The 19,055-nt window shown below is 43.4% G+C and overlaps 1 protein-coding gene across 17 annotated transcripts in view; it reads right to left on the bottom strand.

Moving 5' to 3' along the window:
- RNF152 (ring finger protein 152) overlaps positions 1-18,759 on the bottom strand; it is a 236,305-nt gene extending 217,546 nt beyond the window's left edge. For 6 of the 17 annotated variants that reach the window (XM_089776415.1, XM_075921398.2, XM_014573526.4 and 3 more), the window contains exons 1-2: positions 18,386-18,746; positions 17,385-17,508 (exon numbers count right to left, since the gene is read on the bottom strand). The gene's annotated coding sequence lies outside the window, so the exon portion shown is untranslated. The other 11 variants (XR_012901726.2, XR_012901720.2, XR_016348875.1 and 8 more) reach the window with 8 other exon arrangements.
- Between the last annotated feature and the right edge of the window lie 296 nt (positions 18,760-19,055).

Genomic DNA, 19,055 nt, shown 5'->3' with positions numbered 1-19,055 from the left:
TTAGAGACTAACAAAGGTACAGGATCATGAGCTTTGTAGGTAAAAACCACATCAGATGAGTAGTAGTTTACTGTGTAGTTAAGTATGTAAGGCCTCTTCTCAAAGTGAGTACTCTGCCAAACTTTGTGGCTATTTTAAGTCCTCTATTTAAGTGGACCAGAAAATCAAGTCCCAGAGAGTGAAAATATGTGGACACAGAATTAAGGATGTTAAGTTGCCATTATCTGTATTGTATCGACTACACAATTAGTCAATAAGGGGCCGCTCTGTAGAGCTGCAGCGGGGGTAGCTCCCAGAGCTGGCTGGAGCCAGGTAGCTTGCTCCCATTCCGGGAGCCACCTGTGCTGTGGCTCTGCATTTGAAATGGTGTAGCTCAAGTCCCTTTTATTTATACCAGTGCGAAAAAAGAAATAGGTATAATTTGAGTGGTATTTTCACTTATTTCAGTGCTGCAAATAATGTAGCTTGCTGGTTTCCATCTACGTGGAGAATTCTGAATGGACAATACTGACATAACTACAGGATGGACTTCCCTGGTCCGGCACCCTTGGGACCTAACCTGTTCCAAAAGAGGCAATTTACTATCAGCCTCCAAGGACTCTCCACCTCCCAGGAGTCTCCCCCTCCCTGTGGCTGGCTCTGATCTGGCCCCACCACAACTGGGCTCCAGCCTGCATGGCTTGCTTAGCCTTAGACTCCAGCCTGCTGGGGCTCCCTAGGAACGGGGCTTGCCAGCTGCCCTGCTTTAGCCACAGCTTCCCCACCTGACCAAGGCTATCTGGGGACAGGACTCCCAGCCAGGAGGGGCGGGGGGGGGAGGATTCCTCTGGTCCAGCAACATCTGTGGTACTGCCACAGAAGTTCAACCTGTAGCTGTTTGGGACCAGGTTGTACCACTGCCTGCTGAGGAAAAGCAAACTACCACAAAACAAAAAGTAGTGAGGGCACTGCAGAGTGCTGAACAAGGCTAATTCTATTGTCAGTGTGGGAGCTATTTGAAATAGGCTTTCTAGCTGAAAAACAACTTGATTGAGGACTATCAAAAAAGTTCTCTTATTTTAAGAGGTACATTTACTTACAAAGAGCTTCACAATTTCTTTTTGTTTCAGAATCATACAGGTGTCCTTGGCCTAAATGCTTGCATACATTTTCTGGAGTCCTTTTTACCTACAATTAAGACATGATCTTTTTTACCACTGCATATTGTCCTGTCCTAGTTCGTTTGAGAACTGCATCTCAAGAGTATTTAAAATATTGTACAAGTCACTGCAGATCTTTCGACAATAGCGTTTGGCTCTTTCCCCAGTCATATCCTGCCAGCTTGCATTGGAAGTAACCTGATCTATCTTCTTTGCATATGGACAAAGCAGTACAAAACAAACTGCAGATGTACGATCCTCTACCCAAAAAGATTAGCTTATTGTAAGTTTGAATACCTTTGAGGTTACCACTAAGAATTACAGGGCAACGTAAAGAAATTCTATTACCATTAATTCACAATCTTTTAGCCAGATAAACATTACTAAACAGGTATAAGAACTCGAATCAACGGGAAATTAAACTTTTAAACATTTATACAGAAAACATGCCTGTTAGTGCATTTGTAATTTCTATGATCATTTAAAAGAATATTGGGCTTTATTTTTCATTCATACCAATGTAATTCCCCTGAAGCTAGGGTAAGAAACACACCAGTTGTTTAAACAACATCAGAAGTTATTCATTATGAGAGCTGGTCAAACAAAACAAAAACCGAACAGAACAAAATTTGAAAACATTTCATGAATGTTTTACTGAAAATGTTAAGAAACTGGCATTTCCTTTTTCCCAGTTTATTCTTCCACACCCAATATTGCCATCCAAAAGGATGCAGACTGAGGTAGACAGAGCAGAGGTAGTAAAACAAAGTGTTTTACTTTTTATTTAACAAATTAGAAATTTCAAAAAATATATTTTGGGGGTAGATGGGAGGTATTTCCATATTCAAAAAATCCCACTTTCATCTGAAAAAAATTAACCTATTACATCCATAGCAAACATTGAGAACCATCAGTCCTAAAGCAAGGAGCCTGGCTGCTAGGTATGACATTTGTCAACTTTCCTTTGGAAGTTCACAGAATATTGAAAATAATGGAAATCCATTCCAAAATAAGAAAATACTCTCGGTTTTTAGGTCTCAAACAGGCAGGTGACTTCATTACTGATCAACAGGCATCAACCAATTGCATGCTGAGACATCTGAGCATTTGCATGAAGTGAAATAATCCTGGTACAATAGCTAACCTCATTTCTTATTCACTGTAATGGATATAAAGTGTAATGCAGTTAACACTTTTCTCCACCTCTGCAAGATTCACAGACAACGATAACTAGAAGAGCATGCCTAGTAAATTGCATACATTTTTTAACTGGTCACAGTTTTCTCTGGGCCTTCAATGAAAACAAATCTGAATATAACGCCTCTACTAATGCAAATATCCAGCTTGGCCTCTATTCAAGTATCTTCTAGGAAATAATATGCCAATAGACTGTGAAGGGGTATGTGTAGAAACTCCTATATGAGCCTCAAGTCACCTTGCTCAGATAATTAAACTGTCAACAAAAGTCTACTAAACAAATCAATTTATCAAGCCAAGATAAGTGCCGTATGAATGACTGATGATGGGTCCTTCCATGCCTTCATGTCCTCACAAAAAGAAACTCTTAGGGCTTTGTTGCCACTATCCAGGAAATTAACCGTGAGATCAATTAAATAGGTCTAGTGAAGACTCACTAGTGACAGACCACTTTCTGGTCAACCCTGGGACTTCAGTTCTCCGAGAAGCTTAAGGGAAGTTGACCAGAGAGCATCTCCCATCAATTCAGCACTGGGAAGACACCGGGATAAGTTGACCTAAACTAGAAGTCAACTCCAGATAAGTTATTCACGTAGCTGGAGCAGTGGAATGTTGGTTGACTTACCACCATTAGTGAAAATGATCCCATAGATATTGGAAACATTATGATGAAATGAAATGGGAGTGGTTTCAGATAAAATAGCTTTGTCTCTCCCAGAACGTACCTTTAATAAGTTATGTGGCCTAACAATGAAGGACTGGACTGGAGCTCAGGAGATGTGATTCCACTCCCAATTTTGTCACTGGCCTGGTAAGTGACCTTGGCCAAGTTACTTTCCCTCTTTGCGTCTCAGTCCATCCATCTGTAAAATGGGGACAATGATACTAACCACCTTCCTGTTTCTGTTATAGTGAAATTCTGCTCAAAGTCATTTCAACAAAAACTAATCTATGGTAATGCAGACTATTGTATTGTCCAAAATGAGACATTCACTGGAGCTGCTCTTTCCAGCGTTGCAGACTCTCCGAGAATTAGACATAATGCTTAAAACTCCAGCTTCTGGATCCAACCGATTACAGAGCCTTCATTTAAAAACAAATTTCTAGTCATGATCATTGCATAGAAGAACTTGAAAACATGTCCCAACTGCATCCTAAAGCTCAACACACAAAAGACAAGAACCAATTTTTTTTATTGAAATCTCACAGGTATTAAGATGGGCTATGGTTTTTGTCTGTGTAGGAATGGCAATCCTGGCGTTCCTGTTGTCCACCTGTGTCTGCATAGTGTAGTAAGGACTACCCCTACAGACCGAGCCCTCTTGGCTGCTTCTTTGTATGTGTGGAGCAGAATTTCAAGTTCAGCTGAATTGCCACAACTCCATGAATTGGTTCAAAAGTTCAAGTCGTCATTACCCATGTTATAATAAATAGATATTGTGCACGTGACACTTACCTACTCATAACACTTAGTCACAGCCTTGTGCTAGGGAAGTGTAGTGCTGCTACATGGCCCCCAGAGAGAATTTTCCTACATGTGCAGCTTTTCAGGGACTAGAGCAGACTCTATCCTGTGCATCCATTCAGCCCTGCTGGCCAGAGGCTGCATCATCTCCTCACTACTTTTGCATGCCTTGAGGCCCAGAGAATGATCAGAAGAGCCATCCTCAACTCTTTAGGCCCGTGATTTTCAACTTTTCATATGCCTGAGCAATTTGCCCTTTATTATACACCATTCATTGTACATTTTAATTAGCTACAAAATATAGCATTAGTAACTCTGCAAACACGGTGGTTGCCATTAAAAAGATTGTCATTTGTCAGGACCACACACTTATATCCAGAGCTCTACACACTGAAAAAAAATGTGCTACAGCTACATGCTACCTTATACCTGTCACTTTATTCTCTAAAGTGCTAAGCAATCCCTGCTCCCCCTGAAGTTCACAGGAGCCACAGGAGAACAGCAACTTCGAAAATCCAACCATTGACTTTTAATGGCAATTAACTGCTATAGCAAAAATAAGAAAATACACTTCTAGTGTTGGGAAAATAGAGTTTAATTTATCAAAAGTAGATTATCTTTTAGAAGGGAGTGAATGGTTCATAACTTCCTACATCATTGACATACTATGCCAGGGTGGCCAACCCGCAGCTCGTGAGCTGCATGTGGCTCTTCTCCCCCAAAAGTGAGAACTCGTAACTTCCATTGCAGTTAATGAGAGCTCATCACCTTGCAAGATTGGGTCTTTAACTAGGAATGAATCTTAGAAAGAGGACTAGCCAGATGCCAAATTTGAATTTCTTGCACCTGTTTGAGTTAGTGGGAGTGGGGGAGTAAGCCTGAAGTGATTTTTTTCTAATGCCAGTGTTTGTACTGAAATTACTCAGAGTTGGGAGAAGAAGCAAAACAGAGTTCTATCACAGATGACATTTTTTTAAACCAGACAGCCTTTGGGTAGCATTTGTTTCCCATTTGCAGGGCCTAGTCACTAAAACTCTAGCTCTGTGGTCATTAACAGGTCGATTGCAATCGACTGGTCGATCGTGAGGTCTTGACCGGTCAATCGCGAGGCTGCCCCGCCCCCATTTCCCTCCCACCCCCGAGAAGATGCAATACCTACCTCAAGTGAAAATGAAGGTAGTGTCAGCTTCCCGGGTATGGACAGAAATCCCGCAGCTTAGCGCCACTTCCAGCGATTCCAGAAGTACGCTAGCTGCTCTGCCGGGTGTACTGCGGGAGGGAGCATCGGCTCCCTGCACCGCACAGGAGGGGTGAGTCAGCCGTGGGGGAGGCGTGCGCGGGGAGGGTTGGCCACGGGGCAGGCGCGCGTGTGGGGCTTCCCTGCGTGGGGGTGGGGGGTCGGCCCCAGGGCAGGCGCGCACATGCAGGGCTTCCCTGCGCGGTGGCGGGGGCAGGCGCACACTGGTTTCCCTCGGAGGGGGAGGGGGAGAATCCTGGGAGGAGGCAGATGCAGGGGACTCTCTGCCTCCACTGGCACCCCACTCTCTGTTCCCCGCACCCCAGCCACAGAACTCTGTCCCCACAAAATGTATAATTATAAATGCTTCATTTTAGATTTAAATGGCATGAATAAAAAACAGACCATTTATTTCATAACTATAAACACCTGATTTTAATTTTATATATCACATAATTTAAAAATAAACTGTTTATCAGAGTGTGTAAGTAAGGGCTGGGGATAGCAAGTGATGGACAGGAGGAGAATAGAGAAGGCAGTGCTTCAAGGAAGGGGCGGGGCGGTAGATCTTCGCCTGTTCTGAGATTTAAAAATGTGATCTTGGGTGTAAAAAGGTTGAAGACCACTGATGTAGCTTGTGCAATGCTTGCTCTGATGTCCACTAGGGTTGCCAGATGGTTGAAACAAAAATACTGACGCCCTCCCTCTCCCCCCCCCAAAAAAAAACACCAGGAAAAAATTCTGTTGGGAGGAGGGAGAAGGGGGAGACCAAAGTTGTTGAGCAAAAAAAAATTTGAAAACAAACAGCATGTCCCCTTTAAGAGTGAGTGCAGGAATAGGAACAGAGGAGCGGTTGAGCACTAAGACCCAGGGGAAGCTTCCCCTTGGTCCACAGCCATTTTGTGCTGGCAGCCTTGCGGAAGCAGGTAAGCATGGGGGCTGGAGTTGGAGGGCTGGGGGGGAGGCCAGGCGCTGAGTGTTTGTAGGGTTGCCAGGTGCCCGGCATTTTCGCCTCCTGGCCAGGGAAAAATTCAGAGAATACCGGACATCTCCGGTGTCTGGTATTCTCTGAATTTTTTTTTTTACTGGATAGGAGGTGAAAATACCGGACTGTGAGGGTGAATACCAGACACCTGGCAACCCTAATGTCCACTAGAGTCTTTCCACTGACTTCACTGGAAACTGGATCAAGCCCATGGACAACAGTCCAGGGAAGTGTCCTACATTAGCATGTACTGTGGCCATTTTATTTTATGAATGGTGAGGAGGGCAGCAAAAACAGTCAGTGGTGGGTTGGATATAAGCTTAGACACAGCAAGTTTTAGTAGAAGACAAAGTATCACTTTAGAGGTGCTGCTCAGAGAGTACCAGACTATCAAGTAGATGCATTGCTGCTAAAAGTTACAGGCAATTTTGTGGGGGGAGTTTGGCAGCTGGAATGGGGGAAGGGCATTTCAACTATCAATCACTAGCAGCCCAGATTTCTCAAGGTAGTGAGCACCCTCAGTGTCTGTCAGACTGCTCAGTAGAATCTGAGGGTACTTACCACAGCTATGTTTAGGACCTAAGCAGATGCTGGAGACTTGGGTAGCTAGAGATGCTTGCTGGAGAATCATAGCATTGGAAGGGACCTTGTGAAGTCATCTAGTTCCATCTCCTGGACCATTTATTCTTCCTTCCTCTTGCTGCAAAGGGACAGTGTTTGAGCTGATTTGCCATCACAATGGATTATGTGACTGCATATTGCAACCAAGTGAAACCAAAAGTACCAGAAGGAAGAACAAAGTGGCATGAAAATCCACTTTTGGAGGGAGGGCGAGAGTGTGATATATTTTACACAATCTGCAGCAATATCTGTACAAGAAATGCTCATCTGTGCTGTATCTATGAGCAAGACCACTGAAAAAATCCTCAATGCAATTAAAACCTGAATCCTGTTGTGTTTCCCTTCTCTCTGCAATTTTAGAATCCTCTCATCCATCAGTTCTGAAAGAATATTAATATTGGCATTGGCTGCTCCCACCTTCTGCCGAGTCAGCTTTTCCAAGCTGTCCCAGCCTTTTAGCGTCCACTCATAACTGCTGGGAGGAGACACAAGTGATGCAAAACTGTTAGCATCACAGATTCACTAAAGTCAAACAATTCAAATCTGGATCATATCTTACATCAAATTCAAGGTAGTCAAGCATGCAGCTGTGGTTGAGGCTCATCTAATATTTTGAATATCAAGAAGTTTTAAAGCTCTCATTAGTAATTTTCACTCAGATTCACAAAGTTACATTCCTGAAATACTGTTAGTATGGCATCATGTGAGCCTCATAAAAATACATAAGTTGATATATGCAAGATTAAATGTCTGTGGCATTATTTTATAAGTCTTTGCATCTTGTTTAGTTAAAAATGTTCAAGACTTTATCAAGCCCCATAGAACTGCTTATATATTCCACACAGGACTAGTTAAAATGCAGTTTAGATCACCATTATTCAATTTTAGGCCAAGATAGTTTTTCCTAATTGTGATTTTTTAATCTGCTATCTGTCATCCACATCTCCTCAGGCATCTCTACACTCTGGAACAACAATGCACAAAGTGTTAAGAGAAAACCAGTTATGTCAACTTGATGAGACTCAAGTTTCCATTTCTCTTCCTTCCAATCCATTGTGGGGATTATATTTGCTTTGTTCACAACAAAAGCGTCAGCAATTAAGTCAATCAGGAATTGAAATTTAGGCAGAACATCTTAGAGTGTTCTGAAAGAAGCAACTGTTGCCTATTTACAGAACAATGTGTGCTGCAACAAGTTGTTGGCATCTGATTCAGCTGGAAACAGAGCACTCAGTCCATGGAATATGCACAACATGGGTAGAGTCACTACATTTGTTTGGCCATTACTAAACAAAAGGTTTTCATCACCTTTTTGTCCTAATTTGCCTCTCTTCTATAAAGCTAGTTTAACTAGGCTCTACTGCAGAATTGGCCAGGAGACTGAATGCTGGATGGAAAGACTGGAAAATAGGGAGGACAATAAAAATATTTTTTACGTATAAGCCATTTTTACAGAGTTGGTCTAAAGCAGTTTAATCGTTTTTATCCATTGCTTGATCTCAGAGGATATCAGTAGTGATAGCCCTAAAATATGAAGCAATGGGTATGAAAACCCACAACAACTGTAGCTTGGAGCAACATGAAATTCCAATCAAGATCTGAGTTCAGGTTTCACACAAACCCAAACGGGGAACCTTCAAGTCAATCTCTTGTCTGATTTTTCAGATTATAGGCAAAACTGGTAGCACCACCTCTAATGAAGTTTTCCCCACATTTTATTTACATATAAATGTAGTCAAAATGTTAACTGTTGAGGCTAAAAAAATTTCCAGCTGGGTGTCTGTCAGGCTGAAGCAACTACCCCTGTTTCAACAGTTAACTTGTTAACCACAACATTTAACCATTAACTGATTAAACAGGATTTTACATCCCTAATTTTAACTTTCATCTGCTGTCAGCAAATAGCGGTAAAACTCACTTGCTAAGTTTTTTCGTGGTCTGGCCCATGAAAGCTCATCACCTATTAAACCATCTTTTTTAGTCTTGCTACTGCCAGTCACTCCATTAGTTCGTGGAGAAGAAGTCTTTGCTATGAATCTACAGGTCTGAACGCCGCTGATGACCCAAGCTGAGCGGTGGTGGGCGCCTGATAGAATATTTATTCCAGGGGGAAAGAAGTTAGTTTTTTTTAAATGTAATTTTGTTAACTATGTTAAAAGAATGATACAGTTGCACATTCATGCATTCAAAGGTTGGGAACTGCCCAAATTAAGGTTTTCTGGGCAACTTTAGGTCAGTCCCCTGTGTGGATAAATTCTGACACAGTCTTTAATTTTATGGTCCTAAACTATTTTTTCTATAGGCTGGGCCTACTTTGGGGATGAATCAGGATTGTGCAGTAAAAGACAATGTTGTCATCTGTCAGACCCCTGCCTTCATTTATTGCAGCATTGCAAGTCAAGCAGAGAAGGTGGCAAGGAAATGCAGGTAAAGAAAGGATGGTCTCCTGGAATGTCATCCTAAGAATCTGATTCTGCCCTGCCTTTGCCACAGAGTTTCTATGGCTAACAAAAATTTGTGTTCCTCATTTTCTGGGACTGGAGACAGCTGGAGCCAGATTTGCCAAAATGATAAATGCTCAGAGCTGTAACAAATGGATTAAAGCTCTTCTCCAAAACATTTGAAGGGCTATATAATGCTAAGTACTTTGAAAAGGTCAGGCTCCGGGTATCTTAAATTAGGTAACCAAAACTAGTGATGCTTAACAATTTTGCTCTTAATCCCAAGCTGTAAAAATGGGGACGGTAATACCACTTATTGTCACAGGGATGTTATGAATGTATCAGTGTCTGTGATGCGCCATATACCATGGTGAAATTCCCATAATAAAAAGGGGTATTCATAATTTTGTATTCAGGTCTGTGTGTGGATGGTACGGCATAAATACGGTCTGGTGCCACACATTAAAACGTAGATGATATGAAATGTCAGATGTTAGGAAATGTTAAATAACTACCCATTCAATGAATGAGGCAGGATTCCAGGGAAGGAGGGCCCCATTATGATTACATAATGCAACTAAAGGTGATGTCAAGATGCACAAATGAATTAAGATGGCCCAGAGACTCTAATTCTGGGATTTCCTAACTTTTCAGAACTTGGCCTTGTAACCTGAATGTTCTTGTAATGTAGGGCTGTTAGAGTAATTTAAATAATGCAATTAAAGTAATTTTCAACATTAATAATGTGTGGAATAACACTGTGCTTTCAGAGCAACTGATGCACAGCATGGCTCCGCATGACATTTTTCTTTCACTGTGACGCAGAGAAAGAAGGCATTTTAATTATCCTTTACATTCTTTATCATATACATGCAGGCTATTGCTTTTCTAATGAGTACGCCAGGATTTAAATACATTGCTTTATCAGTCATGAGAGATTTATATTCAAAAATGAGATTTTAAAATCAGTTTGCAGTTTCATAGGTAGGGTTGCCAGATGGTTGAAACAAAAATACCGAACACCCGCCCCCATCCTCCCCCCCAAAAAATACCAGGAAAAATTCTGTTGAAGAAAAAAAAGGGGGGGGGGAAACCAAAGTTGAACAAAAAAAAAAAAAAAAAATTAAAATAAAACAGCATGTCCCCTTTAAGAGTGAGTGCAGGGCTAGAACAGAGGCGCGGTTGAGCACTAAGACCCAGGGGAATCATTGCTTCCCCTTGGTCTTTTTGCCAGCAGCCATTTTGTGCCAGCAGTCTTGCAGAACCAGGTAAGCATGGGGTCGGAAGACTACGGGGTACTTGGGGCGGGGAGGCCAGGCGCTGACTGTTTCAGGGTTGTCAGGTATCCAGCATTTTCGCCTCCTGGCGAGGGAAAAAAATTCAGAGAATACTGGACATCTTAGGTGTCCGATATTTTCTGAATTTTTTTTATCGGACTGGAAATGAAAATACCAGACTGTCTGGGTGAATACCGGACACCTGGCAACCCTATTCATAGGACCTGTGAGAGGAGCAATTCAAATCACTGAACAAACAGGGAAGGTATCGTTACAGATATGGAAACGGAGGTACAGATTTAGATTAGAATGGAATTCATAGGGAGTGGAATCCAGATGTCCCAAGAAGCAGCCCTCAACTCAACCCACTGCACTATGCCCCATTTTTAGACTTGTTAAAGGGGATAATTTTATTTAAACTGTAGGCCAGTGATAAAGCTGATCAACTGTAGGTTCTTGCTGATGGTGAACTCAACCAACAAGCAATTTCTAATTTTATGCCATGGAAAATGAAAGTACAAGCAAACGTTACATTGGTTTTGAAAGTAAATTAAACCATGGACCAGGGACTTTAGGCAAGCTGCCAATGTGGCCACCAGGGCTGCAACATTTGGGTCATAATACTTTAAAAAAGGAAAAGCAACAACGGCAACAAGCTAACTCATTTTAAAGACAGCATCTGATTGAATATTCACTGTACATTTAAAAAAAGAATAAAATGTAGCCATCACTGTTTAGCATATGTTAAACGATTAACTAACATTTTTGCCTTATCTTAACACCCTGGTTCTCAACTAGGGGTACAGTTCTCAACTAGTGGCCATCTGGCCTGCTCCTGTGGCTGGGACCTGTTCTGGAAACTGGGGCCGGGAGTGGACTTTCTCATTTTTGTCATATAATTGTAAGCCATTTTTGGTAACAGTGTGCTGTGACACTTGCGTCTTTTTATGTGTTAGAGCTTTGTAAGCAAGAAGATTTTAAGCAAGATGAAATACATGACAAATCAGACTCCTGAAAGGGGTTTAATGGTCTGTAAGACTGAAAGCCACTGATCTAACAGAGTCACCAGCAGACGTGCACTATACCAGCTCTTTTGCTCCTAGCAAGCTACACTTAATTCCCACCATGGTTCATCATCTGGAAGCAGAGCTTGCAACTGCTGGAGTGACTGAGCAAAGTCATCTTTCCTTCAGCCAGTGAGATCCTGCTGAACATGCCAGGCACTTAAACTTTGACATCATTTTATGATTTTTAATTTTTTTTTAAGTTCAGTGATGGAGGAGTAACTAGATCAGAGTACTGTAGTGTTTGCTCTTTTGGTAGATTCTCAGCGCTTTGTATACAGCAATGATATTAATAGCACTACACGTATTTATAACAAGAACATTGAGTTACAAAACAAGAATTAAAAACAGCAATGTTTTTGGTAGGGATAGATTTAGAAGCAGTCAGATTTCAAGGCACATACCAGTTTCTAATAGATAAGGGATAGGAAGGAGCTTGCCCCACAGGCATGTTATTCTATGCCTGCCTACTTCAGGACTTCTTACACTCGCCAATGTCAGGGAAAGGTCTACATAGAAAACTGGTCTGATCCACTGTGTCAATTCTTATTCTGAAGTTATGGTACCCATGGTATTAATACACAATGAAGAAGTGAAATAAACCAGTATTTTCCCACAAAGTACTGTACACTTCCCAAATCCTCTTGCATCTTCTGTGAACTGGACACAAAGGGACACGTACACCTGCGAGTCCCTGCCAGCTGGACAGCCTAACTCTTTAGCTCAAGCTATAGGAGACTCAGACTCTAGTCCGGGAAGAGCCCAACCCAATCCCTGATATTAAGATGGCATGTGTCAAATAAGCAGGAGCTCTCTGCAGTTTGAATCCCAGATGAGATCCACTTACATGACAGCTGCTATCTTGACACAGATGATTGATCCCAAGACCTCCAAAGCTTAAAGTCTGAGTTTAAAGAACCAGGCTCCATGGCTGTGGCTGTAACAAACATTTTTTTTCTGTCAATCAGAGTACAGAGGGGCATAACACACCCTAAACTGTGGGTTCCCCAGGTTTGCCTCCAGAGTTCCAGCACACTATCATTCTGCTTTTTGGGGCTGAAAGAATCCCTCACTTTGGCGATGTCTAGACTACATGGCTCCGTCAACGAAGCCATGTAAATTAGTTTATTTGGCACAGTCAAAGAAGGAGAGATTTAAATAATCCCCACTTCATTAAAATAAACATGGCCACTGCACTGTGCCGATGATCAGCTGATCCAGCACAGCGCGGCAGTCTAGACTTCCTTTGTTGACCACGCAGCGTCTAGACTGCCGCGCTGCGCTGGATCAGCTAATCGTCAGCACAGCGCAGCAGCCATGTTTATTTTAATGAAGCGGGGATTATTTAAAACCCCGCTTCTTTGACTATGCCGAATAAACTCATTTACAAGGCTCTGTCAATGGAGCCATGTAGTCTAGACATATCCTTTCAGCTCAGCCTATGGCCAGGTCTATACCTGACAAGGTTTGCCAGCATATCTACCAATATAACCATACTGGCAAGCCCTCCAAGCGGAAGGGCAGCTTACTCCAAAGAAAAGGTACTCATCAGCATAATTTATACCAGTCCTCCAAGCCAAGTAAGCCATATTAGCAAAAGCACTTTTATGGTGCCATCACCAAACACTTCTAGCGTTGACCATGTCAAGATAATGCTTGCGAGTGGGGGAGGTGGGTGGAAGAGGGGAACAGTGTTCTCCCACATCTCCAATTTTGGGAGAACATTTGGAGCTTAATCCCATCTTCCCAGTGAACCCCAAATTGTCATTGAAATTAAAGAGGCCAACATTTGTCAACATCCACATGGCCTAGCCCCATTGATGGGCGGGGCAGAGGGAGGACTAAAGGGGTCAGTTGCCCGGGAGCCTAGTGATTCAAAGAGGCCCTGGGGTCCTGGCAGCCACCATCACTACTGCAGAAGCAGCAGCAGCTGGAGACCCAGTCCCTTTAAATTGCCACCAGAGCACCACGCAGTGCTCTCCCAGCAGCTGAGGGCTACTTGGTGGTTGGGGGAGGCAGTGAGACATGCTCTAGGCATTACTGAAGGCTGAATACCCCATGTCCCACCCCTTCTGCCTGAGACCCCACCTTTTCTGGGAGTGCAGAAACAGCCCCAACACACACTTTGCCCACAGGGCCAGCAAGTCTGTCGGCCCTCCCAATGTGGCCAACTGTCATGTGCAACACACAAACACTTTTGTACAATTCCACCCTCAATTTATATATGCACTGTTGCACAAACTTTCCCTTGTGTATATAAAATATCAAAGCCTAAGTTGAAAAAGTAAGTTCTGGACAAGTGATTTGCATGTCACCTTTCACAAAAGTCTTAGGAAATTGAACCCTAAAACATAATTTGAAGTTTAGATTGGCCAATGAAGATTCCACATCCTATAATCATCTCCCAATGAATTATAATAGCCTCTTCTCCAGTAAAGTCTCTGTACCACATAACATGCTTTTCAAATTAATCTTGTGCCACTTAGGATTTCTTGTCAGTTATTTTAATGACTCTGGGGTGATTGGCAGGAAAGGAAAAATTGCAAATTCAGTAACAACTATACAGTACTTTGAAGAGTAAGAGGGCCAAGTCAGTAGCTAAACATTATTACTCAACTTTCACTATCAACGTTGCTACTGCTTTACTATGCTACTTAATTTATCATCAGTTCCTCAGAAATTTTAGGCAAGGAGTTGATCTCATCCCAGAACCTTTAGCATCTCACCTCTGTCCCTTTTACAAAGCCACTTCTGTTCTGTGCCACATCACCTCTCAGTTACTTTACCTAAAGAAACTCTAGCAAGACAGGACACTAAATTCTTCAGAAAACATTCAGGCTATGTCTATGCTGCTGGTTATGCCAGCAGTGAGCATGCAATTGAGGCGCAGATTAACAAATTGCCATGCCTCATTTGCATAATTTAAGCATGCCATTTTTGCAGGAAAAGAAGTACTGTGGAGGGTTTTTTTTGCGCAAAAAACCCGTTTCCCGCCAGATCGGTAAACCTCCTTTTCTGGGAGCAGAAGGATCTGGCGGGAAAAGGGGTTTTTGTGCAAAAACAAAACATCCACAGTACTTTTTCCGCAAAAAGAGTGCATAAATTATGCAAATGATGTGCAGCAATATGCTAATCCACGTCTCATTTGCATACTCACTGTCGGCAAAATCGGCAGTGTAGACGGAGCCTCAGTATGGACCCTTCCTTCAGTCTATATCTAATCCTTTTGCAACTGTAATATCTCACCCCAACCTGAGTGCCTGACCCACAACTGGAGTTTTCACCCCATGGGTTTGTTAGCGTTTGCACTCAATTCTGTGAGCAGAGGGGATGCCTGGGTCGGTGATGCTGCAATCAATCATGAAAAAAAAAATCTGTTTAAAACATTGATAGGTCCTGGATAATTAACTTAAGATGAAAGCTGAGAAGGTATTGTAATGTTTTCTTTGACAAACTGTGCAACACAGCCACATCAGTTTCAAAGGCTTTCACTCCCCTCTTCATTGATCTGAGCAGCAGAACAGCAACTTGTACAGAAAATGACATTAGCAAAGCACGCAGGCTCAACTTGATAGGCTCAAAATCAACTATGGAATTTCTGTAGAAGATCTAGACTGTGCAGGAGAGATGTCCAGCCTCAGATCTAGTCTAACCCACACAAGAGCACCAGTTAAAAGTAGAATCTTTAAAAAAGTACAGCTTTTAAGATGTGCTGGGATCCTTTTTCTTTATTATTATTATTAATACTCCCCACCCTCTTCCAAAAACAAAATCAAGGGCCTCAGCTCTGCTGCCCTTATTCAAATTGGTTGCTAAATAAATGCTTTTGTTCACTTGTTTTCAGTAAGTGTCAATAATCCCCATTTTACAAATTGAAGGCCCAATCCTGAAGACATTTTCTATTTATTGTTTATATTAAAGTAATGTTAGACACCCTAACCAGTAAGACCACCCCATCTGCTACACTCTGTACACAAATAGAGGGGGGCGGGGAAACAGTTCATGCTACCCAGAAGATTTGCAGTCTCTGGTCTTGATCCTGAAAATACTTAAACACAAGTTCAATTTTACACAAGTTTGTATCTCCATAATTCTAATGGGTAAAGTTACCCTTAAGCTTAAATGTCCAGTGGATCAAGACTTATGAAATACTTTGCAGAATCTCCATGCAAAATTCCCAATTATGAATCTACATGAAGAGCATTTCTGGGAGTAGGTATAACGTACTGGGTGCGATTCACTGTTCCCCGTAGTGGCATTTAGGCTACTGACCCACTGACGAGAGAATGAGTGTGCTCTGTCTACAGCTTCAGCTGAGAGCCACCTGGCTTTTAGCTCAAGCTGTACAGGGTCATGCACTAAGCTCCAGATGTCCCAGGTTCAGTTCCGCCTGTTGGCTTTACACAGGCGTGGGGAAACCGAGAAGTGCAGAAGCTAGCAATGTTGAATGCACAAGTGAATCCACGTCAGAGACAGAACGCTAAAGTCCCTGCCTCCCAGGCCAGAGTCAGTTGGCTTCCCATGTGATTAACAGCCTGTTTGTGTTATTACATGATACATATAATTTACACACCCAATATGCAGATTGGAATGACCAGATTATGTGTCTGGTGACATTAAGGATAATAAATATTATTTCAAAGGACTGGCCAATGCTTCCAGAGAGACTGTCTTGCAGATTGTGGCTGAAATAACTGTATCTGTACGAAGTAACTGTCCTCATTTTACTTCATCCTCATTTTCTTGCCAACTGTACAAGTGTCACCTTTAAAGATTGACAAAAAGTTACAGGTGAAGCACTCGCCTCCTCTGAGTTTTTCCACTTTTATTGTAAATGAAGATATGTATGGTGGGGGGAGAGAGAGGAGGGAGAATTTCACAGATCTATGCCATGACAATGTTGTGAATGGCAACAATACAAAACTGTTATAACTCTGAGGCCCTCAACAATGGCTCCTTTTATATTTACCTTTCATTCAACTAACAAAAACAATTGCAATGCTAAGAACAGCATGTTCAAGAGTGTGAGATAGAAGATTTTTTTCTCATTGTCCCATGAGTTATGTATTTATTATTTCAGTCTCAACAGGCACTTCAGAAAGGCCTATGACTTGAACCTCAAAATACAAGTTGAAAGGAAGACCTACACATGTATCAAGTCTGAAGGTTACAAATATTTTTAAACAGCCTCACTGTTATGGACAACCCCAACACTTGAGCAAATGTCAATCAGAATAGTATTTGTTTGAAGAGGGGCAAAACAGAGCATGGACCATATTTCTGAAAGGGAGAAAGGAGATTTATTGAGGGGAACAAGGATTCCAGCATTTTATAGCTGAATTAAGGGGATGTTATAAAAGCCTGTTTTCTTTGTTCTCTTCCTCTTGCTTCCCTCCCCTAAAACATACAGCTCCTCCAAGAGGAACGTATTGCATATACATCTTTCACTGTATTTTAAGCAAAACCACATTTTTTTTAAAAAAGCAAACAGTGAAATACTTCTAGAGAGTGTCACACCAACCAATAGCATGTTGAAACAAAACGCTTTGGTGATAGTCCATTTGTAGATCACATTTTTTTATATGTTGCCTTTTCAAAGAGGCAGTTTCTAACTCCACAAAAACAAAGCAAAATTCTGCCACTGTTAATTCAACCTTTTATTATTGTCCGTTAAAAATAATGCTTACAACTCATCAAAACGTTTTAGTACTAATGATCGTTTTGAGTTACTGGATATTTTCTCTGCTAACTGGCATTATGAGAGGGGTGAAAGATCCCTATCTAAAGTCATCTAGATTTTTGGCTAGTGAACTACATAAAGCTCAGCAAGCCTCACTTGAACAACGCTGATGTAATCACAGCTATCACCCAGAGCTTAATACAGTCTCCGCGCATTGTACTATACCACAGACAAGAGCATTGACAGCTACCAATATGCAGTGTATTTTGGTATATTACCTGAATATCTCATTGCGTCTTGTTTCTCCCTTTCTGCATGATGATATCAAGTGGAAAATGTTCAGTGGTTTGCAGGCAGGAGGCGACAACCAAGAAGCACAGTTGTGACAACGCTTTGTTCTGCCTGCAGTGAATTACATGCAGCAAGGGTTAGACAGCCGCAAATTATGAAATCAAAGCATCCTTCTAGCCTGCTTCTATTACTACATTTCAGGGCTGCATGTGAGTGGGCAACATGCTTCCAGATTCATTCGCGCTAGAAATAAAAATAAATGAAAAAAAAAACCATTCGATTCTCTAGCTCCAAGTTTTCCCTTTCTGGAAGCAGACTCCCCTTTAGCAACTCCCTCAGTGCCAAAAGAGGAAACAAACGCCCTGTGGCTATTCCATACGACAGCTGATGGCTACAGAAGGCAGTTACACCGATCGCACAGGCATGCACACGCCAGCTGATCAGCGGGCAGGTCAGACAGCGTTTTACCAGCCCTACCTACTAAAGGACTAAGCCCCTTTTCAAAGCCTCACCCCGCCGGAACGCAGGAAGCATGCAAAGTCCACTCGCCCAGCCTCAAAATCGCAGGGCTTGTCTCCCCACTAGGCTCCGGCTCCTTGCCTTGCCCTGCCAGCCATCGCTTCGCCCCTGTCAAGCGGGATCGGCTGGATGAAGAGCCCTGAACATCTGTCTCGTCTCCTCCCGGAGGCCCCTCCTCGGGAGAAAGCGCTGGGGATCCGCGCGCGGCTGGCTGGAGACGAGCAGCAGCTCGCCCTCAGGGGCAGGGAGGAAACGCGGCCCCCGGGCTGGCAGGACAAGGGGCACTGGGGGGGGGAGCTTCAGCCTCTCGGGCAGGGCTCACGGAGGCATCCGAGGACACCAGGGACGCGGCCAGATTCTTCTCAGCCCGCGCCTGCCGCTGCTCAGCGGGGCGAGAGTCCCCGCGCTCCAGGCGCTGCCGGGACGCCGGAGGGAGGACGAGTCCGGGGGGCGACAGCAGCTCACTGACCTGTTCAGCCCAACCCCGCTCGGGCAGCCGCGTCCGCCCCGTCCGCCGCCCTGCCCTCGCCCAGCCAGCCGGAGGAGCCTGCCCGGGCTGGCGGGGCGGGAAGGGGGAGTGGCTCTTTGCTTTTAAACACACTTGGGCTCGCACCACGCCTGGCCGCAGCCTCCTCCCCACGCTGGGAGCCCTCCCGGCAGTGTCGTTGCTGGCACCAAATCGCAGCGGGAGCCCTCCCTGCCTTGCAGGGCCCGCCAGGAGACTCCGCCCCCAGGCCCGCCCGCCTGCCCCTGCCCAGCGCTGGGAGAGAGCGTCTCCCTCCTCTGGGCTTAGCAGCAGCGATTCCCGCTCCCCGGACGGGCAGGTGCGGTAACCCCCCGAGCAAGAAAGTATCATCCTCCTCACGAGACCATGCCCGGCAATGCTAGAATAAACTCAGAGCGTGTTAATGAGCAATTAACTGCAAACCAACCAACCCCTTCCTCATTCTGGCCTCTCTCTCCCAGGCACTTTGCAGGCCATGTAAGACTATGGGTAAAGTACAATACCCTTCACCACTGCTGCTGTCAAACAACACCCCTGCCTGCAAAAACTGGGGGAAAGAGTAAGGCAAGGTTAGCCTGGAAAAGAGAAGACTGGGAGGAGACATGATAGCAGCTTTCAAGTACCTACAAGGGTG

Source organism: Pelodiscus sinensis, chromosome 2 (genome assembly GCF_052426305.1).
Source record: "Pelodiscus sinensis isolate ZL-2025 chromosome 2, ASM5242630v1, whole genome shotgun sequence".
NCBI lineage: Eukaryota > Metazoa > Chordata > Testudines > Trionychidae > Pelodiscus > Pelodiscus sinensis.
This window is presented reverse-complemented; position numbering and strand designations above follow the sequence as displayed.